The following is a 21,789-nucleotide window of genomic DNA, read 5'->3' as shown; positions in this document are numbered from 1 at the left end:
GTATAAGAGAGAGTTTTGTTTTAAGCATGAACAAATTTTCCTTTTTATTTTTTTTGGGGGGATGATACTATTGTGGATCATTGATTGTGGGGGAGAAGCAAACAAAGGGCAAAAAGAAGGACTATTTTGGGCCCTTAAGAATCTTATGCCTCCAAGACTCGCCACAATACGAGCTCAATGATTTGGCGTCAGGTTCCTCTAGAAATGGGAGTGATGAAAGTTAACAGTGCCCACCTTAAACGGGTGGTTGGGGTGGGGGTGGTGTGTGCAAATCAAGACCCTAAGATGCTTTTGAAAGCACCTGGTGTGGCACCAAGCTATTCTTCAATAAGTATTTTTAAGTCAATACTGCCGAATTTATACAAATCGAAAACTAAAACGATGCAGGTCTCAGGAAGGTGAACTGCCTGCTGTGCCCTTGAATATTTGTTAATTGAGGCCAAGGCTTATAAAACCTTCCAGCTCATTACAGGGAGATGAGCCATCTCTAGATCAAGGTAAGGAGGAGTCACATTTCCATCCTCATACACGTCCCAGGTTAACACTCAAGGGTCCCGAACGGAGGGCAGAAGGGGGCAGCCATGCTGACCTTACAGGAGGAATGTCCACTAGGGAAGCCCTTATGGCCCTCGTTGACCACGTCCCTGTCCCCTGTGCACATCTGGTTGGGATGGGCCTGTCTGTCAGGGAAACATCGGTAGAAGAAATCTGGGCATGGCCTCCCCACTATTAGTTTTATTGTGCTGGTAAAGACACCATTCAGAGCCAGGGCAAGGCTGGCAGCCAGGCAGGCCTGTTTGCTGTCGGTTGTGTCTGCCTTTTTGAGACACTTGGCCAGGAGGATCAAGGACAGAGGAGAAAGAAACGCGATGGCAAACATGGGCTTGGCGGGGAAATACTGGGCCTCCACATACGGGTTCCGGTAGAGCCACATCTCCTCGGGCTGGATCAGCCTGTGGAAGAGTGCGAGCAGCTCGGTCCACAGGAAGGCCGCAAACAGCGCGACCCGCACGCCCACTTCAGCCCCTAAAGCCGCCGCTGCCGCCTTCCCCATCTTAAGAGAGAGTTTTACATAAAAGTTAAATGTGCATCAAGAAAACATCCCAACCTAGTGCTGCCCAAGCCCACAAGGCTAACATTAACACATTAATCATCACCATATGCTGGACATATGAATGTCCAACACCAATCCACAAAGTCCTCTTCCATCTCACAAAACAGACGCAATGATGCCAAGTGCAGGAGGAAAGCCGAGTCAGTGAATGTGTAAGCATCTCAGAGCTGGTGGTGGTCTCCACATGGGCGCTCCAGCACCCAGGGCAGCATCAGTGTAGGTCCATGTGGCTTCTCCTCAGGGATGTCTTGCAGGAAGTGAGCCTTGCCAGCTAAAGCAGGGAACTGACCAAGGCAGCTGCACCTTGGTCTGACTGTCAGAAAGCAAGAGACCCGAAAACTCAAAAGGCGAGGCACATGGAGCCATTTATTCCTCCAGCCTTCCATTAACCCCACATGTGTTTATTGGTCAGGTTGGCACAATAAACTAACTACCTCAGTCAGTAACAGGTTATTTTTGACTACTGTGGTCTTGTAGTAGTTTTGAGATCTGGTAGTGTGAGGCGTCCTACTTTCTTAATCTTAGGGAGTTCCTTGTGTATCCTGGGTCTCTTCCACCTCTTGATGAAGTTAATGATTAGTTTCTCTTTAAAGAATGAGGGTGGCATTGGGATTTGAATTGCCTTGCATTTATAGATTGCTTTGAGTAGTATTGACATTTTCATATTAAGCTTTCCTATCCAGGAGTATGGTATATGCTTCCATTTGTGTGGGGCTCTTGGTTTCTTGTAATAGTGTTCTGCAGTTTTCTTTGTACAGATCATTTGTTTCTCTTGTTAGATTTATTCCTAAGTATTTCACGTTTATTTATTTACTTTTGTTTGTTTATTTTCTTGAAGTTAGCAATCCAACTCGTAACCACTATGCCACCAGGGCTCCCTTGTTTATTTTCTTGCTGTAGTGGTTGAAATCGTTTTTATGCAAATGTTTTTTAAAAATTATTAAAAGATCCCTCCAGCTTCCTTAGCCCTCAAACCTAAACAGTGGTCTGAGGGGCTTAAAGAAAAAAGGAGGAAAGTGAAACTGAAATGGACTTGGAGTCTTGCAACAAACAAGTTCACTTCAAACAATAACACACAAAAATTATTAAAAGATCATTTTATTAGGGCTCTTACAACTCTTTTTTTTAAATCTTTTTATTGGGGCTCATAAAGCTCTTATCACAGTCTGTACATACATCAATTGAGCAAAGCACCTTTATACATTCGTTGCACTCGTCATTCTCATAATTCACCTTCCACTTGGGTTCCTGGAATCAGCTCGGTTTCCCTTTTTTCCCTCCTTCCCCTCCCTCCCCGCTCCGCCCCTGGTCCCTTGATAGTTTATAAATAATTATTATATCTTATCTTACACTCCCCAGCGTCTCCCCTCACCTGCTTCCCCATTGCTCATCTCCCAGAGAGGAGGTTACACATAGATCTCTGAGATCGGTTCTCCCTTTCTACACCCCCTTCCCTCCTGGTGTCGCCACTCCCACCGCTGGTGTTGAGGGGTTCGTCTGTCCTAGATTCCCTGTGTTTCCAGATCCCTACTGCACCGCCGTACATCCTCTGGTATAACCAGGTCCGCAAGGTAGAATTGGGGTCATGATAATTGAGAGGGGAGGAAGCGTTCAGGAACTAGAGGAAGGTTTTTAGTTTCATTGTTGCTACACTGAACCCTGAGTGACTCATCTCCTCCCCACTACCCCTCTGGAAGGGATGTCCAGCTGTCTACAGATGGGCATTGGGTCCCCATCATGTACTCCCCCTCTTTCACGGTGATGTGATTCTCACCACCACTCCACCTTTGTCGTTGGAGACCTGGTCTCCTCTGCCCTTCACGATCACCTATGTTGGTGTGCTGCTTCTGTGTGGCCTTGGTTGCTCTGGGTTAGATGATCGCTTGTTTGCTTTCAAGCCTTTAAGTCCCCAGACGCTATATCTCTCAGTAGCCAGGCACCACCAGCCTTCTTCACCACACTTGCTTATGCACACTTTCGTTTTCAGCGATTATGTGAGGAAGGTGATCACACAATGATTGTTTTTGTTCCTTGGTGTCTGCTACATGGTCCATTCAAAACCTTGTATTCGCTTAGGCCGTGTGCTTCTTCTCTGTGGGCTTTGTTGTTTCTGAGCTAGATGGCCGCTTATTTGCCTTCAAGCCTTTAAGACCCCAGACGCTATATCTTTTTGATAGCCGGGCACCATAAGCTTTCTTCACCACGTTTGCTTACACACACGTCTGTCTTCAGTGATCATGTCAGGAAGGTGGGTATCCTGCAATGACTGTTTAGCAGGGCGAGGTGCTATTGTATTGGGGGATTATGCACGAGGAGGCCCAATGTCCATCTGCTACCCTACTACTGAACCTATAAATATATGCACATAAGTCTATTTCCCCCATAATCATAAATATATTTACATATGTACATGTCTGTATTTAGGCTTCTCTGTATGCACTTTGCCTCCTACTCCTTTCCTCTATTTCCTTTCGCTTTCCTCCCGTCCCATTACCATGTTTAGCCTTCATTCTGGTTTCAGTAATTCCTCTCAGTTACCTTGCTCTTGGTCACTCCCTACCAGTCCTCCCCTCCCCTCCCACCTCTGGTTTTGAACCACTCGCTGTTCCCTTGTCCCTGTGTTGGGTGACACCTCCTCCCTTCCCCTACCTCCCACGCTCTCATGTCCCTCCAGGACCGTTGGTCCTGTTGTTTTCTTCTCTCATTATTTGTCCAGCCTATCTTGTCTACGTGGACCTGCTGATATAGTAATATGTGCATACTAATGCAGATGACTTTGATAGCGCCCAAGTGGCACATAAGAACATGGCTTTGACAGAAGCAACATCGACACGCTGATAAGCAGAAAAGCCACTAACATACAAAATTTACAAGGTAAAAGACAAAACAAATTAAAAAAACAACAGACAAAAGAAAAAGATAGCAAATATTAAAAGAAAAATTGCTAGTAGTTCAAGGTCAGTTCGTTGGCCTTTAGGAGTGTTTTCTAGATGTAGCTTGTGAGGTGCCACGTCCTGGCCCGGAAGTCCATCCTTTATACTCCCTCGGGATCCCTTTGCTCTGCTTCCTCCACTGCTCCATTGCACGCCCCCAGTGTTTGCCTCAGTGTGGTGGGGTCAACTCAGTCGCACATCCCCCACTGTGTCTCAGGTGCTGTCCCGTGTAGGGCCATGTGTTGGTGCAGGATGTCGCATCTCATAGTGTGGCCAGCTGAATGGTTCTCTCTGTATGATGGGCCCTTCTAGCTGGTCTATCGACCTTGGTCTTGGTGGACCCAGGTGTACTCCACTACGTCCTTTCTACTTCTTTTGCTTCAGCTTCCTTCTGGATGTGGTGTGGTGGGTCAGTTCCTTTCCCACTCCAGACGATCTATTTTTTTTTCTGTGGTATTCCCTTCGAGTGTGGGGGTCGGCCTAATTCTGGTTTGGGCCAGCGTGTCGTCCAGCCTCTTTGTGTAGACCTCTGTACTTTGCGTTGCACTCCTTGTTTGGTGTGTCGTGGTGGGGTCCGTATGCATGTTCCAGATCTGTGGGGACACAACCGATACTCTCCCTCGGGTGGGTTAGTACCCTGTTCCCCCGCCCCCCCATACCATCCACTCGGATTCTCCCCCTACCGGTTCTCCCTCTCCCTGCCTCACTACTCCTTTATGCTGGGCTCTCATGTATCTCCCTAGGTGTGGCCTGCCCTCCCTCCAACTATCTGTGGTTCCCCCGTTTATTGTGGGATGGGTGTTTATTCTTCTATTTCTGACATGCTGATTGTACTTACCTCAGGGGACTCATGTTGTACCTGTCCCTTTGGGTCTGGCTTACCTCGCTTAACATAATTCCTTCCAGCTCTTCCCAAGAAATAACATGTTTCATGTGCTCATCGGTGCTTTTCAGTGCTGCATAGTACTCCATTGTGTGTATGTGCCAAAGTTTGCTAATCCACTTGTCTATCGATGGAAGCTTAGGCTGTTTCCAAGTCTTTGCAATTCTGAATTGTGCCGCAATAAACATTGGAGCACATATGACTGGTCGTGTTTTATTTGCTGCTTCAACCGGGTATATGCCCAGTAGAGGGATGGCTGGGTCATAAGGTAGATCAATTTCCATTTTCTTAAGTATCGCCAGATTGCTTTCCACAGTGGCTGTACAAATCTACATGACCACCAGCAGTGGAGGAGGGTTCCTACTTCACCACAGCCCCTCCAACACTTGTTGCTCTCTGATTTACTGATCTGGGCTAGCCTCAGGGGTGTTAGGTGGTATCTCATGGTTGTTTTGATTTGCATTTCTCTTATGGCAAGGGACTTCGAGCACTTTCTCATATGCTTATTGGCCATGTGGATCTCCTCTCTAGTGAAAGTTCTTCTCAATTCTTTTACCCACTTCCTTAGGAGGTTAACTGTTTTCCTCTTTTTGCAGGTCACGATGGTGTTGTAGATTTTAGTAATGAGCCCTTTGTCTGATGTGCCGTTACTAAAAATTTTCTCCCAGTCTGTGGGTTGCCTTGTCACCCTCTTGGCGAAGTCTTTCGAGGTGCACAGGTGTTTTATTCTTATTAGATCCTATTTGTCGATTTCCAGTTCACCTGTGTGTGTACCCTTCCCTGTTGCAGTGAGCGTATGTGCTCCCTGGGCCAGTGCTCTGAGATTAGTCCCAATTCCCTCCTTAAGGGTCCTGATGGTTTGGGTTTGACTTCTAGATCTGTGATCCACCTTGAGTGCATTCTTGTGCATGGGGTGAGGTAAACGTCTTATTTCATCTTTCTACATGTGGATATCCATTGTTTCCAGTACCATTTATTAAAGAGGGCATCTGCTTCCCAGTTGATGTTTTTGGGACCCTTGTCGAAGATCAGTTGTCTATATGCTGATGATTTTACTCCTGGGCTGTCTATTCTTTTCCACTGGTCTGAGTGTCTATCGTTGTGCCAGTACCATGCTGTTTTGACCACTGCAGCTGTGTAGTAGGCATTAAAATCAGGTAGGGTGAGTCCTCCAATTGTGTCCTTCTTCTTGAGGAGTTCTCTGCTAATTCTGGGTTTCTTCCCTCTCCATATGAAGTTGGTGGTCAGTTTTTCCAATTCTTTGAAGAAGGTTGATGGTAATTGGATTGGTATAGCATTGAACTTGTAGAGTACTTTACGAAGAACTGTCATCTTTACTATATTCAACCTACCTAACCATGAGCAGGGAGGGTCATCCATTTGTGGAGGTCACTTTTGGTTTCCTGTAATAGGGTCTTATAATTATGCTTATAAAGATGTTTAGTGTTTTTTATTAAATATATTCCTAGGTATTTCAGTTTGTTCTTGGCTACCGTGAAGGGTACTTCCCTCTTAATCGCCTCTTCCATGGCCCTGTCCAATGTGTATAGAAACCCTACCGACTTCTGTTTATTGATCTTGGATCCTGCTACTCTTCAGCATTCCTCTATTGCTGTAAGTACTCCAACTGTGGAGTTTTGGGGGTCTTCAATGTATAGGATCATGTCATCTGCAAATAGCGATAGTTTCACCTCCTCCTCTCCCAATTGGATCCCTTTGATGTCCTTCCGCTGTCTTATGTTGTTAGCCAGAACCTCCAAAACGATATTGAATAGAAGAGGGCACAGGGAGCATCCTTGTCTTGTACCCTTTTTCAGTGGGATTGTTCTTGTCTTTTCTCCATTGACTATGATGTTGGCTGTTGGTCTTTCATAGATAGCTTGTATGAGCTTGAGGAACTTACCTTCCAATCCTATCTTCATGAGTGTTTTGATTAGGAATGGGTGCTGGATGTTGTCAAATGCTTTTTCTGCGTCTATGGATATTATCATATGGTTTTTATCCTTTTTCTAATCGATGTGGTGTAAGATATTGATGGATTTTCGGATGTTAAACCATCCCTGCATCCCTGCGATGAATCCTACCTGGTCGTGGTGGATATGTTTTATATATCTTTGTATTCTATTGGCCAATATTTTGTTAAGGATTTTTGCATCTATGTTCATTAGAGATATTGGTCTATAATTCTCGACACCTGTGGGGTCTTTGCCCCGTTTGTGTATCAAAGTAATGCTGGCTTTGTAAAATGAGTTTGGGATCTTGCCGTTCATTTCTATGTTATGGAATACTTTGTGGAGGATCTGTGTCAGCTCTTCCCTGAATGTTTGGTAAAATTCTGCTGTGTAGCCATCTGGCCCTAGGGCCTATTTCCTTGGTAGGTTTTTGATGACACTCTCTTTTTCTTCCTTCGCTATGGGTTTGTTGAGGTTCTTGATCTCTGTCTCAGATAGTCTAGGGAGAGATTGTTTTTCTAAATATTTATCCATGTCTTCCAGGTTTCTGAATTCATTAGAATACAAACCTTCATAGTACTTTGTGATTATCCTTTTTATCTCATTGGGGTCTGTTGTTATTGCCCCCGATTCATCCCTCATCCAGCTATTGATGTTTGCTCCTTTCTATCTTTGGTAAGCTTTACCAGAGGAGTGTCAATTTTATTAATCCGTTCATAAAACCAGCTTCTAGTTGCCTTAATCCTTTGCATTGTTCTTTTGTCTTCCCACTGGTTTAACTCCACCCTGATTTTTATTATTTCTTTTCTCTTGCTATTGGAGGGGTTGTTCTGTTGACTGTTCTAGTTGTTGAAGGTTTTGTGCTAACGTTTCTGTCATGCGCCTTTCTTCTTTTTTCATATATACATTCAATGATATCAAGCTACCTCTGATAACTGCCTTTGCAGTGTCCCATAAGTTTTATATGTTGTATGTTCGTTCTCGTTACTTTCTAGAAACTTCCTAATATCCTCTCTGATCTGGACCTGAACCCATTCATGTCGCAGGAGATCGTTGTTTATTCTCCAACTGGTTGCCCTTGCTTTTCTGGGTGCCCTCTTATTAATCTCCAGCTTTATGGCATGGTGGCCTGAGAAAGACGTCTGGATAATATCTATGTGTTTGAATTTACTCAGGCTGGCCTTGTGTCCCAGCATGTGATCTATTCTTGAAAAAAGATCCATGTGGATTGGAGAAGAATGTGAAACCTTTTGCTTTTGGATGAAAGGCTCTATAGATGTCTATCAGGCCCTGTTGCCTAATTACATTGTTTAGTCTCTGGCCTCTTTGCTGAGCTTCTTTCCCTGTGACCTGTCTTTCTCTGATAGTGGAGTGTTGAAGTCCCCCACTATTATTGTTGTTTCCGTGATTTCTTCAGTCATTCTTTAATAGTTTGATGAAATTTGCCGCGCCATTATTAGGTGCGTAAATATTCAGTATGCTAAGTGCTTCCTGGTTTACTGAGCCTTTGAGCATTATGTAGTGTCCCTCTTTGTCTCTTTTTATGTTTTGGGTCTTGAAGTCCATTTTGTCGGAGATTAAGATAGCCACTCCTGCCTTCTTGGCGTTACCATTTGCTTGGCAAACTTTCTGCCAGCCCTTTATTCTTAGCATATGCTTGTCTGCTCGCTTAAGATGTGTCTCTTGCAGGCAGCAGATTGATGGGTTATGTTTTCTAATCCAGTCCTCCAGCCTCTTTCTTTTAATGTACGAATTGAGCCCATTGGTATTCAGAGTAATTATTACTATCTCTGGCTTCATAGTTGCAATATCCTGTTTTGTGTTTCGGGTCTTTACCTATCTCCCTTCATATCAGTGTGCTGCGTTTGAGTGGAGGGTCTCTGTAATGTCCTCTTTAACATTTGAGACCCTGTTGTCCTGGTACTTGTTGCTGGCATGTTGGCTTCTAGATGGAGATGGGCTATATGGTGGTCTCCTGATGGTTCTAGTTGGAGCTTGATCTTCTGGCCATAGTGAGTCAGCCAGTATGTTCCACAGGGTCGGGTGACTTGCAGCATATTTTTTTTTGAGTTCTTCCTTGTCCTGGAAGACCCTTATCTTATCCTCTATCTTAATGGATAACTTGGCAGGGTATAGGATTCTGGGGGAGGCATTTTTATCTTTCAGTTTTTGGAAGATGTTGCTCAATTCTCTCCTCCTCTTCATGGTTTCTGCTGATAAGTCTGAGCATATTCTTACCTGTGCTCCTTTGTATGTGACTGTCTTCCTTTCTCTTGCTGCTCGTAAAATTTTCTCTTTTTTCTCTAAGTTGGATATTTTTACTATTATATGTCTTGGCGTGTTCTTCTTGGTGTTTAGCTTGGCCGGAGTCCTCTCTGCTTCCTGTATGAGAGTCAGATTCTCCTTTGTTAGGTTGGGAAAAATTTCTTCCAGAAATTCTTTTGTTATCTTGGCTGTCTATTTGTGTGTTATGTTGTGTTCCGGTAGACCGATTATTCAAATATTATTCCTCTTCATAGCATCAGTCATTGATCTCAGGCTGTCTTCTGTTTCTTTAATTTTCTTATCTGATTGTTTTTCTCGCTTGCTTCATTCGGTTTGAGTGTCCTCGAGTTCACTGATACAGTTCTCAGCCTCCTCAAGCCTAGATGTAGGTTCTGTGACCTTTTGTGTGGCCTCTGCTACCTCCTCTGTTAGTTTCTGCAGTTCTCTTTGGTGGATAGTATTCATCCCCTCTATTGTGGACTTCATCCCCTCTATTGTGCATTTCATCCCCTCTATCATTGCATCCTTATTCTGGGTTGCTTCTCTTAGCTCCTGTATTACTGCAAGCAGAGTTCTGAAGATTTCCTTTTGTGGCTGATCTATATCTGTTTCTTCTATGAGTGACGTTAGGTCTGTTAAAGTGCCTCATTTCTCTGATTTTTTGGTTGGGAGTGATGTGGTCTGTTGATTTTTCCTTGATCCTTTCACAAGCCCCATGCTTCTGGGAGACCAGAGTAACCTTATCTATGTTATTGTTAAGGATTCTTTCAGGCGATTTCCTATGACCTCCTGTAAGGGTGGGTCAGACTGCTGTGTAGACCGAGTTCCCTGTCGGGTTGGTGGCCCGCAGTGCCAAGATGTTTCAGCAGCTGGAGTGGGGGTTGGAGCCTCAGTGAGTGCCCTCTGGCTGCTTTGACTAGGTCTGACAGGGTATCCTTAGCAGCCCCCTTTATGGGGAAAGGGGGGTTAGTAATAAAAAGGATTTAAAAGGTTAACAATTTAAAAATAGTTTTTAACATGGGCAGAGGAAGAAAAATTGGAGAGAGAGGGAGGAGAATCTACAATAGAAGAGGGACAAACTGTGATACTAGTAGAGGTAGAAGGAGAAGAAAAAAGAGAGAGAAGGAGAATCTATAGAAAAGGGGCAGAAGAGAAGTACTAGCATCAATGAAAAAGTAGGAAGGAAGGAGAGAGAGAATACAGCACAGAAAGTAAAAGAAAGGGAAGAAGAAAGAAAAAACAAAAAAACACACAAAAAAAACAAAGAAAAACCTATGCTAGATGGAGGGTGTATAGATGTGTATATCTGAAAATTTCCCGCTTTCCCTCTAAGCCCTGGTGATGCCTAATAGAGTGCAGAGGTGGGTGAGTTCGTGTTGTCCCAAGATATGGTGCTGATCTATGTGTTGGTGGGAATGCTCTTCAGCTCAACAAGCCCTCCCAGGTCTGGCCACTCCCCACTGGCGGTCCTCGTGCTCTAGCTGGGAAGTGCTAGGGCAGCTAAGGGTACTGTGTGGAGGCACAGGCCGCCATGTCCATCTCCTGGGGTGGCTGGGGAGGGCTGCGGCAGGCTTAGGGGCTGGCACTGGGGACCCCACAGGGCCCTTAGGTGGTGAGAGTCGACTGGAGCGCACCGACGGCTCCGCAGGGACTGCAAAGCCGAGTCCCAGGCTCTGCGGCAGGCGGAATGTTTTATCTGCCCGGGCTGTGAGCGGGCACAGGAAGGCCCCTCGGACAGCCGCGTGGACAGCAGTGTGAAACTGCAGAGGGCAATGGCGCCAGTCCTCCGCCCAGGCACAGAGCTCAGAGCTGCGTGGACAGCGGCGGCTTGGCGCAAAACCGCAGGGGACAATGGTGCCAGTCCTACGCCCAGGCTCAGAGCTCAGAGCTGCGTGGACACCTGCGGCTTGGCGCGAAACTGCAGGGGGCAATGGCGCCAACAGCAGCGGCTTGGCGTGAAAATGCAGGGGGCAATGGTGCCCGTCCTCTGCCCAGGCTCAGAGCTCAGACCCGTGGCCGCTGGCGTCCCCGCAGCACCCTGGGGAAGTCACCCACTCTCGTGCCTGGCGCCGGGAGGGGCCCTCCACGGGCAGACTCAGCAGCACCGGCCAGGGTGCTCCGTGGAACCGCAGGGTCGGGGACAGGCGTGGGTTGGGCTATGGCTCCCGCCGGCGGGAAGTGCTCAGCGCAGGGTCCTGGCCGGGAGCGGAGCTGTCGCTAGGCTGCCGGGGGTGGACGGGGGTGGGCGGCCGGCACATGGAGGGCCGGTGGAGAGGTCCCAGACAGCGGTGTGGGTGGATGGTCCCCCGTGCGGGTCGCCAGACAACTTGCGGGTCTGCTAGCTGGAGCTTGGATGAATGGAGGGAGGGACGCAGACCCAAGGGCAGATCGCTGCCTTGAGGGGACAGGGGAACCACGGGAAAGGGAAGCTTCTCTCTTAGTGGGGATCCGCGAGTGGACCGCTGGTGTAGGGGAGCACGTGACCTACTGCGCTGGTCTAGGGAGGGCAGGCAAGCGACTCTGGGCTGGGGTCTGGTTTGGGGATGGAGCTTAGGCTAGTCGCCAGTGAGATGGTGGCAGCTTAGTGACCAGAGATGTCCCACAAGTCTGGTCCTGTTTCACCTAGACCCCTACTCAGGACAAATGCGTGGGGTGGGACTGGGGTGCTGGCCCAGGGGGATATTTCACTCACCAGACTCCTACCATTCAGCTACCTGGACACCAAATCCGCTTTGTTTGGAGGAGCTCTTAGAGTATGCAGGTGTCCAGGTTGGCCATCTTCCTCTTCTCACAACTCTTATTACAATCCATACATCAATTGTATCTGGCATATTTGTACATATGTTGCCTTCTTTTTTTATAGACATTTACTTTCTAATGAGTCCCTGGTATCAGCTGCTCTTTTTTCAGTCCCCTCCCACACACCCTCATGACCTCTTGATAGAGTATAGATTATTTTTATTTCATATCTCACATCAATTGTTGTCTCCCTTCCCCTATGTTTTCTGTTGTTCTTTCTTCTTCAGGGGAGTATGTGGTTATGGGTTAATCATTGTGATTGGCTCCTCTTTCTTCCCTCCCTCTTCCCCACATCCCCCTACCTTTCTGGTATCACTATTTCCATTCCTGTTTCTGGATTCTGTATGCTGTGAGCTCTGATCTCTTATCTATACCTGTATACATGCTTTGGTCTAGTCTGAAAGTATTTAGTATTTTGTGTGATGATTGCAAATGATATTTTTGTTAGTCTGGGTTGACTAGAGAAAGAAATCCAGAGATATTCATATATGTGCAAGATAAAGTTTTATATGGAAGAGTAATTGTTTATTAAGAAAGCATCCCCACCCAATCAAGACCATGCCTGATACTAGGCCCCGACTCCGATAATAGTCCATAGATTCCTCTTCAGACTCACGCAGCATTTGCAATGATTCCCTGTGCAGGAAGATCACAGGCCAGTGGGTGGATCAATGGCAGTTAAAGCACCTCAGCCCTGGCACAGCTCTCTACGAGGTTCCTCCAGTTCTCCCCACGACTTGTCAACAGGAGGGTGAAAGCAGAGAGAGAGGGAGACTCACTGCTTCTGATGGCAGAATCCAGACAGAAGTTCCTGGAATTCTCATGAGAAGGTCACATCTGCAAGGAAGCATCACCAGGCTGTGACCTGATTGACAGGCTAGAATCCACTCCCTCACTCTTAATACCCTCAAGTTGACAGGAGATTATGTAACTACCGTATTATTATTTTCTTGATGCCTTTTTCTGAGTTCTCTTCATTAGTAAAAAGAAATCTGACTGATAATTTTTGCTTGTTATCCTGCCGGATTTCCAAATCTTTCCATTGTTTCCAAGAATCGTTGTTGTTCAGTCTTTGGAGTTTTCTACATATAAAACCATGTCATCTACCAATAGTGAGAATTCTGCTTCTTTGCTCATTTGGGTTCCTTTGATTCCTTTTGTTGTCTAACGGCTCTGCCTAAGGCTTCCAGGACTCTGTTGAGTAAGAGTAGTACTAGGGGAATCCTTTTCTGGTTCCCGCTTATGGGGGAAATGCTCTAAGTATTTTCCCATTGAGCGAGATGTTGATCATTGACTATTCATATGTGGCCTTTATTGTATTGTGAAATTTCCCTTTTGTGCCTATTTTGTTGAGTGATTATTAGATATTCTTAAATGACTTTTCTACAATGATGGATACAATGTGGGTCTTTTGTTGTTTTTTTATGTAATGGATTACATTGATTACTTTTCTAATGTTGAACCATCCTTGTGTACTTGGTATAAATTCTACATCATTTTTTTAGTGTTTTATTAGTGGCTCATACAACTCTTATCACAATCCATACATACATCAATTGTGTAAAGCACATCTGTACATTCATTGCCCTCATTGTTTTCAAATCGTCTGCTCTCCACTTAAGCCCTTGGCATCAAGTCCTCTTTTTTTCTCCTCCCTCCCTGTATCCCCCTCCCTCATGAGTCCTTGATAATTTATAAATTATTGTTTTTGTCATATCTTGCCCTGTCCGACATCTCCCTTCTCCCCCTTTTCTTTTGTCTATTCTCCAGGGAGAAGGTCACATGTAGATCCTTGTAATCGGTTCCCTCTTTCCAACTCACTCTCCCTCTACCCTCCCAGTATTGCCACTCACACCCCTGGTCCTGAAGGTATCATCCACCCTGGATTCCCTGTGCCTCCAGCTCCTATCTGCACTAGTGTACATCCTCTACTCCATCCAGACTTGCAAGGTAGAATTCAGATCATGAGAGGGGGTGGTGGTGGAGAGGAAGCATTTAGGAACTAGAGGAAAGCTGTATTCTTCATCGGTGCTACATCGCACCCTGACTGACTCATCTCCTCCCCTAGACCCTTCTGCAAGGGGATAGATATCCAGTGGCCCACAAATGGGCTTTGGGTCTCCGCTCTGCACTCCACTCTTCATTCACTATGGTAAGACATCTTTGTTCTGATGATGCCTTATACCTTATCCCTTCGACACCTGATGATCGCACAAACTGGTGTGCTTCTTCCATGTGGGCTTTGTTGCTTCTGAACTAGATGGCCGCTTGTTTACCTTCAAGCCTTTAAGACCCCAGACACTATCTCTTTTGATAGCTGGGCACCATCAGCTTTCTTCGCCACATTTGCTTATGCACCTGTTTGTCCTCAGCGATCGTATCATGGAGGTGTGCAGCCAATGATATGATTTTTTGTTCTTTGATGCCCGATAACTGATCCCTTTGGAACCACGTGATCACACAGGCTGGTGTGCTTCTTCCATGTGGGCTTTGTTGCTTCTGAGCAAGATGGCCGCTCATTTATCTTCAAGCCTTTAAGACCCCAGATGCTATATCTTTTGATAGCCAGGCACTATCAGCTTTCTTCACCACATTTGCTTATTCACCCGCTTTGTCTTCAGCAGTTGTGTTGGGAGGGTGAGCATAATTGAATGCCAATTAAATAGAAGAAAGTATTCCTGCATTGAGGGAGTACTTGAGTGGAGGCCCAATGTCTTTCTGCCACTTAATATTAAACCTATAAATATAGGTACATAGATCTATTTCCCCATCCTCATATATATATATGCATGCATTTGTACAAGTATTGGTCTAGACCTCTATAAATGCCCTTTGCCTCCCAGCTCTTTCCTCTGTTTCCCTTGACTTTCCTCCTATGCCACTATCATGCTCCGTCCCCACCTGGGTTTCAACAATACCACTTCGTTACATTACCCTTGATCATGCACTACCAGGCCTGCCACACCCACCTCTCCACCAATTTGGATAACTTGTTATTCCCTTGTCCTTGTGTATGTTTAAAACCACTTCCTTACCCCCCACCACCCCCTATCCCATTTCCCCAAGGACTGTCAGTCCCGTTGTTTTTCCTCCAGCTTGTTGATCCAGCCTATCTTATTCAGACAGACCTGCGGCAATAATAACATGCACAAAAACAAGACAGAGCAAAACCAAGCAACAATATACAACAAAACAACAACAAACCACGGACAAAGAACAAAACAAATCAAGAAGAAAAGCTTGTAGTTAGTTCAAGGATCGTTTGTTGGCCTTTAGGAGTGTTTTGCAGTCCAGTCAGTTGGGGCACCACACCCTGATCCCAAAGTCCACTTTCAGCATTCCCTGCTGTGATAGTTTATTGTGCCAGCCTGGCCGATAAACAAAAGTAGGATTAACTGAGGGCAGATGGATGGGTGGCTCGGTGAGCCCCGCCTTGCTTGTTCTGCACCTCAGTTTAAAGGGGTACACTACCTGTGGGATGCCTAGCCTGTGGACTGTGTCACTGTAAGTTGAGGTCCCTTTAAGCCCACACCATTGGAGTGTTCATCTCTGGAACTGGGGATCAACAGTTGATGACAGTTGGGGACCTGCCTTGCTGTTTGCTGCCTGGATATATATATAGCCCAGCTCTCTCTACAGAAGGGAACTGGCAACTGGTGGCTCTCAAGCCTTAAAGGACTGCTAGTGTCTCACTGCTTTATAATTTACCTGCTAATTTCTTGTATTATCTATCTGTATATAATTTGACAGTTCATTTCTTGTATTTTATATATCTATCTTTATAAATATATTTATATATAATTACTAGCAATCTGGTTTGTCGCTCTAGAGAACCCTGTGCAACCCACCTGTGGACCTTGCCGCTCCATTCCCTTGCTGTTCCGCCTCTCTCCCCCAGTGCTTTGCCTTGGTGTGGTGGGATCAGGTCAGGTGTAAATCCTACACTGTGTCTCAGGTGCTGTCCCCTGCAGGGCCATGGGTCATGTCTCATAGTGGGACTGGCCATGTGGTCCTCTGTGTGGACTGGCTGCTCTAATTGGGGTCTTCATCTTCAGGGTCTGGTGGGCCAGGATGTTCTCCATTCTCTCCTACTTCCCCTTCATCTGCTCCCGTGTGCTCTAACCAGATATGTCCCTCTCCCGGAGCTGCAGATTCAGTGCCGTCCTTTGAAATAAATTCTTCTGGGGAGAGGGGTAAGCATCCACTTAGGATTTGGTACTGGGGCCACCCCCACCCCCCCTTCACAGACCTCTCCACTGGTTCCCTACTCCACACTGGAATGTTGCATTCACACCTTGTGGCACTGGGTTGAAGTCTGGTCCCTCTCTCCCTGTGGAGATATAAACAATATCCTCCCCTTGGGTAGGTTAGTGCCCCATGGCCCTGCTACTCATTTCTTCCTTATTTTCATCCTGTTTTTTTTCCCCTTTCCCCACCTCCTCCCCAGTTGTCTACCATGTGCATCCCTGGATTTGGTCTGGTCCCTGCCATACTACACGCTTCTCACCCCAAGAATGTTTGTATACAGTCGCTTTTCCCCTATGCCCCTTTTGCATTTTTTTTAATGCTTACCTCAGCAGGCTCATGTTGTACTTGTCCTTTTGTGCCTGACTTACTTTGCTTAGCATGATTACCTCCAGTTCTTCCCATGCCGCTATGTGCTTCACACGTTCATCACTGCTTTTTTGCAATGTGTAGTACTCCATTGTATATATATATACCAGTTTTTTAATCCAGTTGTCATTTGATGGAAATTTGGGTTGCTTCCAACTCCTTGCAATTGTGAACTGTGCCGCAATGAACATTGGAGCACAGATGTCTGGCCCTGGTTTGTTTCTTGCCTCTTCTGGGTATATGCCTAGTAGGGGGATTGCTGGGTCATATGGTAACTCTATTTTCATCTGTTTTAGATATCGCCAGATCGATTTCCATAGTGGTCGTACATACTTACAAGTCCACTAGCAGTGGATGAGTTCCTGTCTCTCTACATCCCCTCCAACACTTGTTGCTTTCTGATTTTTTGAATTGAGCTACCTTTGAGGGTGTTAGGTGGTACCTCATTGTTGCTTTAATTTGCATTTCTCTTATGGCTAAATATTGGGAACATTTTCTCATATGTTTGTTGGCCATTCGGATTTCTGCCCCTGTGAAACATCTGTTCAACTCCGTTGCCCACCTCTCAAGTGGGGAATTAATTTTTTTCTTTTTGGAAGCTAGCAGAGGATTGTAGATTTTAGTAATAAGGCCTTTGTCTGACATGTCATTGCTAAAGATGTTTTCCCAGTCTGTGTACTCTTATTACTCTCTTGGTGAATTCTTTCGATGTGCACAAGTGTTTTATCTTCAGTATATCCTATTTGTCAATTTGTGCCTCCTCTGTGTTTGTGTCCTTCCCTATTTCTGATAGCACAGCTATTCCCTGTGCCAAAATTCTCAAGTTGGTCCCAATTCCCTCATTGATGGCCCTAATAGTTACCCCCAAACTCGTTCTATGAAGCTAGTATAACTCTGATACCTAAAGCGGGCAAAGATCTCACAAGAATTGAGAACTATAGACCAATATCCCTCATGAACATTGATGCAAAAATCCTTAACAAAATACTAGCCAATAGAATACAAAAGCATATGAAAATAATTCACCCTGACCAAGTGAGATTCATACCAGGGATGTACGGATGGTTCAACATATGAAAGACCATCAGTATTATTTGCCATATTGTCAGGAAAAATGATAAGAACCACATGATAATATTAATAGATGCGGAAAAACCATTTGACAACATCCAACACACATTCTTGATAAAGACACTCAAGAAGATAGGAATAGAAGGAAAACTCCTCAACATTATACAAACTATATAAGAAAAGCCAAAAGCCTACATGTTAGTTAATGGAGAAAAGACTAAAACAAATCCGCTGTAAAAGGGGACCAGACAAAGATGCTCCCTTTCTCCACTCCTTTTTAACATTGTACTGGAGGTCCCAGCTAATAACATAAGACAAAGAAAAGACATCAATGGTATTCATTTGAGGAAGAGACAAACTTATTAGTATTTGCAGATGATATGATTCTATACATTGAAATTTCCCTAAACTCCACAAGTGGAGTGTTGGAAGCAATAGAGGAATATGGAAGAGTAGCAGGATACCAGATCAAAAAAATCATAAGTCTATCGGTCTGTTATACACATCAGACAAGATCACAGAATAGACAATTAAAAAGGTAGTACCCTTTATAATAGCCAGGCACAAGTAGAAATATCTAGGGATTTACCTGATTAAATAAAAGAAAGATTTTTATGAGGAAAATTATAAAGCACTACTATAAGAAACCAAGAGTGAATATGGCACTAACCCACCTAAGGGGAGGGTATTGTTTATATCTCCACAGGGAAAGAGTGTCCAGACTTAAATTCAGTGTTGCGGGATGCAAATGCAATGTGACGACATGGAGAGAGGAGCCAGTGGAAGGACCTGAGGACTCAGTTCCAATCCCAGCTATGTGGACAACTGCCCCTCCCCCCAGAAGAATTTACTTTACAGTACAGCACTGAAGCTGCATCTCAGGGAGAGGGACATGTCTTATCAGAGCACATGGGAGAAACTGAATGGGGAGGAAGAGAGAGTGGAGTACATCCTGGCCCGCCAAGCCTGGAGGACGATATCCCCACTCCAAACAGCCAATGCACCAAGTGGACCATATGGCTGAACCCACTATGAGACACAACGTCCCTCACTGACTCATGGCCCTATGGGGGACAACACTGGAAACTCAGTGTCAGAATTGGCCCATCTGACCCCACCACACCGAGGCAAACACAAGGGGCATTCGGCAGAGCAACGGGGGAGCAGAGCTGGGAGCTCCTGAGGGAGTGCAAAAGATAGACTTTGGGGTCAGAGCATAGTACCCCATAAGACTTGACTGGAGGACATGCCTAGAGGTCTAAAAACAGACCTTGTGAGGGAGCAGGGAGTAGGGGCCGAAAATGATGCAAGGGGCTTAAGTGGAGAGCAAATGTTTTGAGAATGAGGGCAACGATTGTTCAAATGTGCTTTATACAATTGATGTATGTACGGATTGTGATAAGAGTTGTATGAGACCCCCCACCCCCGAAAAAAATTAAAAAAACAAACAAACCATAACACAGTCCACAAAGACAATGTTTTGCCTCCTACTTTGGTGAGTATCAACTGGATCTTAAAGGCTTGCGTGTGGCCATTTCAATGCAACTATTGGTCTCTTCTCATCCGAAACCAAGAAAAGTAAAGACAAAGACAGGTGGGAAAATTAGTCCCAAGACTTCAATGGACTCCGGGAACCTCAGACTCCCACCCTGAGACCAGAAGTAGATGGTGCCTGTCTGCGATAGGGGATCACAATGGAGAGTCCTGAACAGAGTGGGAGAAAAACACAGAACAAAACTCAAAATCATAAAAAGAGCAGGCTTACTGGTCTGACAGAGATTGCTAAGCCTCCTGAGACGGCGAGCCTTTGCAGCGCACTCTTCAGACCTAGAACTGAACTCCTCCCAATGGCTCCACTTTCAGCCAAACAACAGACAGGCTGACTGGAGAGAAAAGCCTATTCAGAACGATCCACCCTGTGAGATGCACAGGGCAGCCTTTGCCCAGGAATAAAGCTCAGAATGCAGGTCTGGCAACGAAGCAAGGCTGACTGGAATACTTTAGACAGAGGGAGGAAGCAGGAAGAGTGTTGTTATATTACACGGATTGCGATCAATGTCACAAAATAAAATAGTTTATGAATTATTGAATTCCCCTCTAAACACCTCCCCCGCCCAAAAAACCAGACTTTGATCTAATTACAGGGTTTTTAAAATTTAAATTTTAATTATTTTTTCTTGGTCATTGGTTTTCCTTGTTATCGTCATTGTGTTCTCTTTTGTCACTTTGTCTTGCTATGACTTTTTTTGTGTGTGCATATTATTATCTGTGCAGGTTGGATGAACAGACTGAATGAGAAAATAACAGGACCCATGGTTCTGGGGGGACATGGAAGAAGGGCAGGTGGGGGAAAGGAGGTGGTTTGACCAACTCAGGGACAAGAGAACAAGTGATCCAAAATTAGTGGCAAGGAGGGTGTGAAAGGCCTGATAGGAATTCAGCCAGGGCAATGTAAGGGAGAAATTACTGAAACCCAAATGAAGGCTGAGCATGATAGTGGGACAGGAGGAAAGTAAAAGAAAATAGAGGAAAGAACTAGGAGGCAAAGGGCATTTATAGAGGTCTAAATACAGGCATGTAGATATGTAAATATATTTATATAGGATGATGGGGAAATAGATCTACATGCATATATTTGCAGGTTTAGTACTAAGGCAGCAGATGGACATTGCACCCCCACTCAAGTACTTACTCAATGCAAGATCACTTTGTTCCATTAAATTGGAATTCCACGATGCACACCTTCCCAACACAATCGCTGAAGACAAATGGGTGCATAAGCAAATGTGGTGAAGAAAGCTGATGGTACTCGGCTATCAAAAGCATTTGGGGTCTAAAGGACTTTCAGGTAAACAAGCAGCCATCTAGCTCAGAAGCAACAAAGCCCACGGAAGAACCACACTGGCCTGTGTGGCCACAAGGTGTCAACGGGATCAATTATCAGGTATCAAAGAACAAAAAATCATATGTCAATGGGGGGGGGAGTGCATAGTGGAGGCCCATTGTAAACGAATGGGAGTACAGAGTGGAGAGTCATTGTAAATGAGGGGGAATGCAGAGTGGAGCCATGTGTAGGTAACAGGACAACCCCTTATGGGAGGGTCGCAGGGCGATGAGACAGTCAGCTTGCAGTGTAGCAATGATGAAACCTACAACTTTCCTCTAATTCTTCCCCCCCACTATCATGATCCCAATTCTACCTTACAAATCTGGCTAGACCAGAGGACGTACACTGGTACAGATAGGAACCGGAAACACAGGGAATCCAGGGCAGATGATCGCTTCAGGACCAGTGGTGAGAGTGACGAAACTGGAGGGTGGAGGGAAGGTAGGGTAGAAAGAGGGAACTGATTATAAGAATCTACATATAAACTGTCTGGGGGACGGACAACAGAAAAGTGGGTGAAAGGAAACGTCAGGCAGTGTAGGAGATGACAAAATAACAATAATTTTTAAATTATCAAGAGTATATGAGGAAGGGGTTATGGGGATGGAGGTGGGTAAATAAGGAGCTGATTAACAAGGGCTTAAGTCGAGAGCAAATATTTTCAGAATGATGAGGGCAACAAATGTAAAAATGTGCTTGACACAATTGATGTATGTATGGATTGTGATGAGTTGTATGAGCCCCCAATAAAATTATTTTTTAAAATGGACCCCTTTCCTTTCCAAGCATTTGTAATACTTTAATATTTTTTTTTTTTAGGAAAAGGATGTTTAATGCAGTAAACCCGCTGCTAACCAGCATCTCACCCCAACACCCCAGGAGCGTATCCACTGAAAGTACACTTCACTGAAACATGCCTTCTTTCAAACACAATGACTAGACCCTACAGTGAGGACGTGGGTGCCTCCCAAAGCTCCCTCCCACTTCCCAGTGGACAGCAGCCCCCTGTCAACAGGGCCAGGCGCCCAGGCAATGTGTCCACTCCATCACAGGCAGCTATGGAGCAGGATTAAAAGCAGGTGCAGAAGCCCCGTTGGGTGAGGCGGAGGGCACCGGCGCCCTGAAGCTAGCCTGGGCGCCCTGCTGGCCAGCTGGAGCCCCTGGCGGGCTACGAGCGGTTCAGGGACTGGAAGATGCTTGGAATCTGCAGCAGCACAGCCTGTCTCGGGGTTATTTATCCACTGCGTGGTGTTGAGGGGGTTCTCCAGCAT

The 21,789-nt window shown here is 45.5% G+C and overlaps 2 pseudogenes; both read right to left on the bottom strand.

Moving 5' to 3' along the window:
- Positions 1-683: 683 nt before the first annotated feature.
- On the bottom strand, positions 684-1,054 carry LOC142429418 (phospholipid phosphatase 5 pseudogene; annotated as a pseudogene).
- A 20,632-nt stretch (positions 1,055-21,686) lies between these two features.
- Positions 21,687-21,789, bottom strand: part of LOC142428599 (ubiquitin-associated domain-containing protein 1-like) — a 7,464-nt pseudogene continuing 7,361 nt past the window's right edge.

This window comes from Tenrec ecaudatus, chromosome 16 (assembly GCF_050624435.1).
Source record: "Tenrec ecaudatus isolate mTenEca1 chromosome 16, mTenEca1.hap1, whole genome shotgun sequence".
NCBI lineage: Eukaryota > Metazoa > Chordata > Mammalia > Afrosoricida > Tenrecidae > Tenrec > Tenrec ecaudatus.
This window is presented reverse-complemented; position numbering and strand designations above follow the sequence as displayed.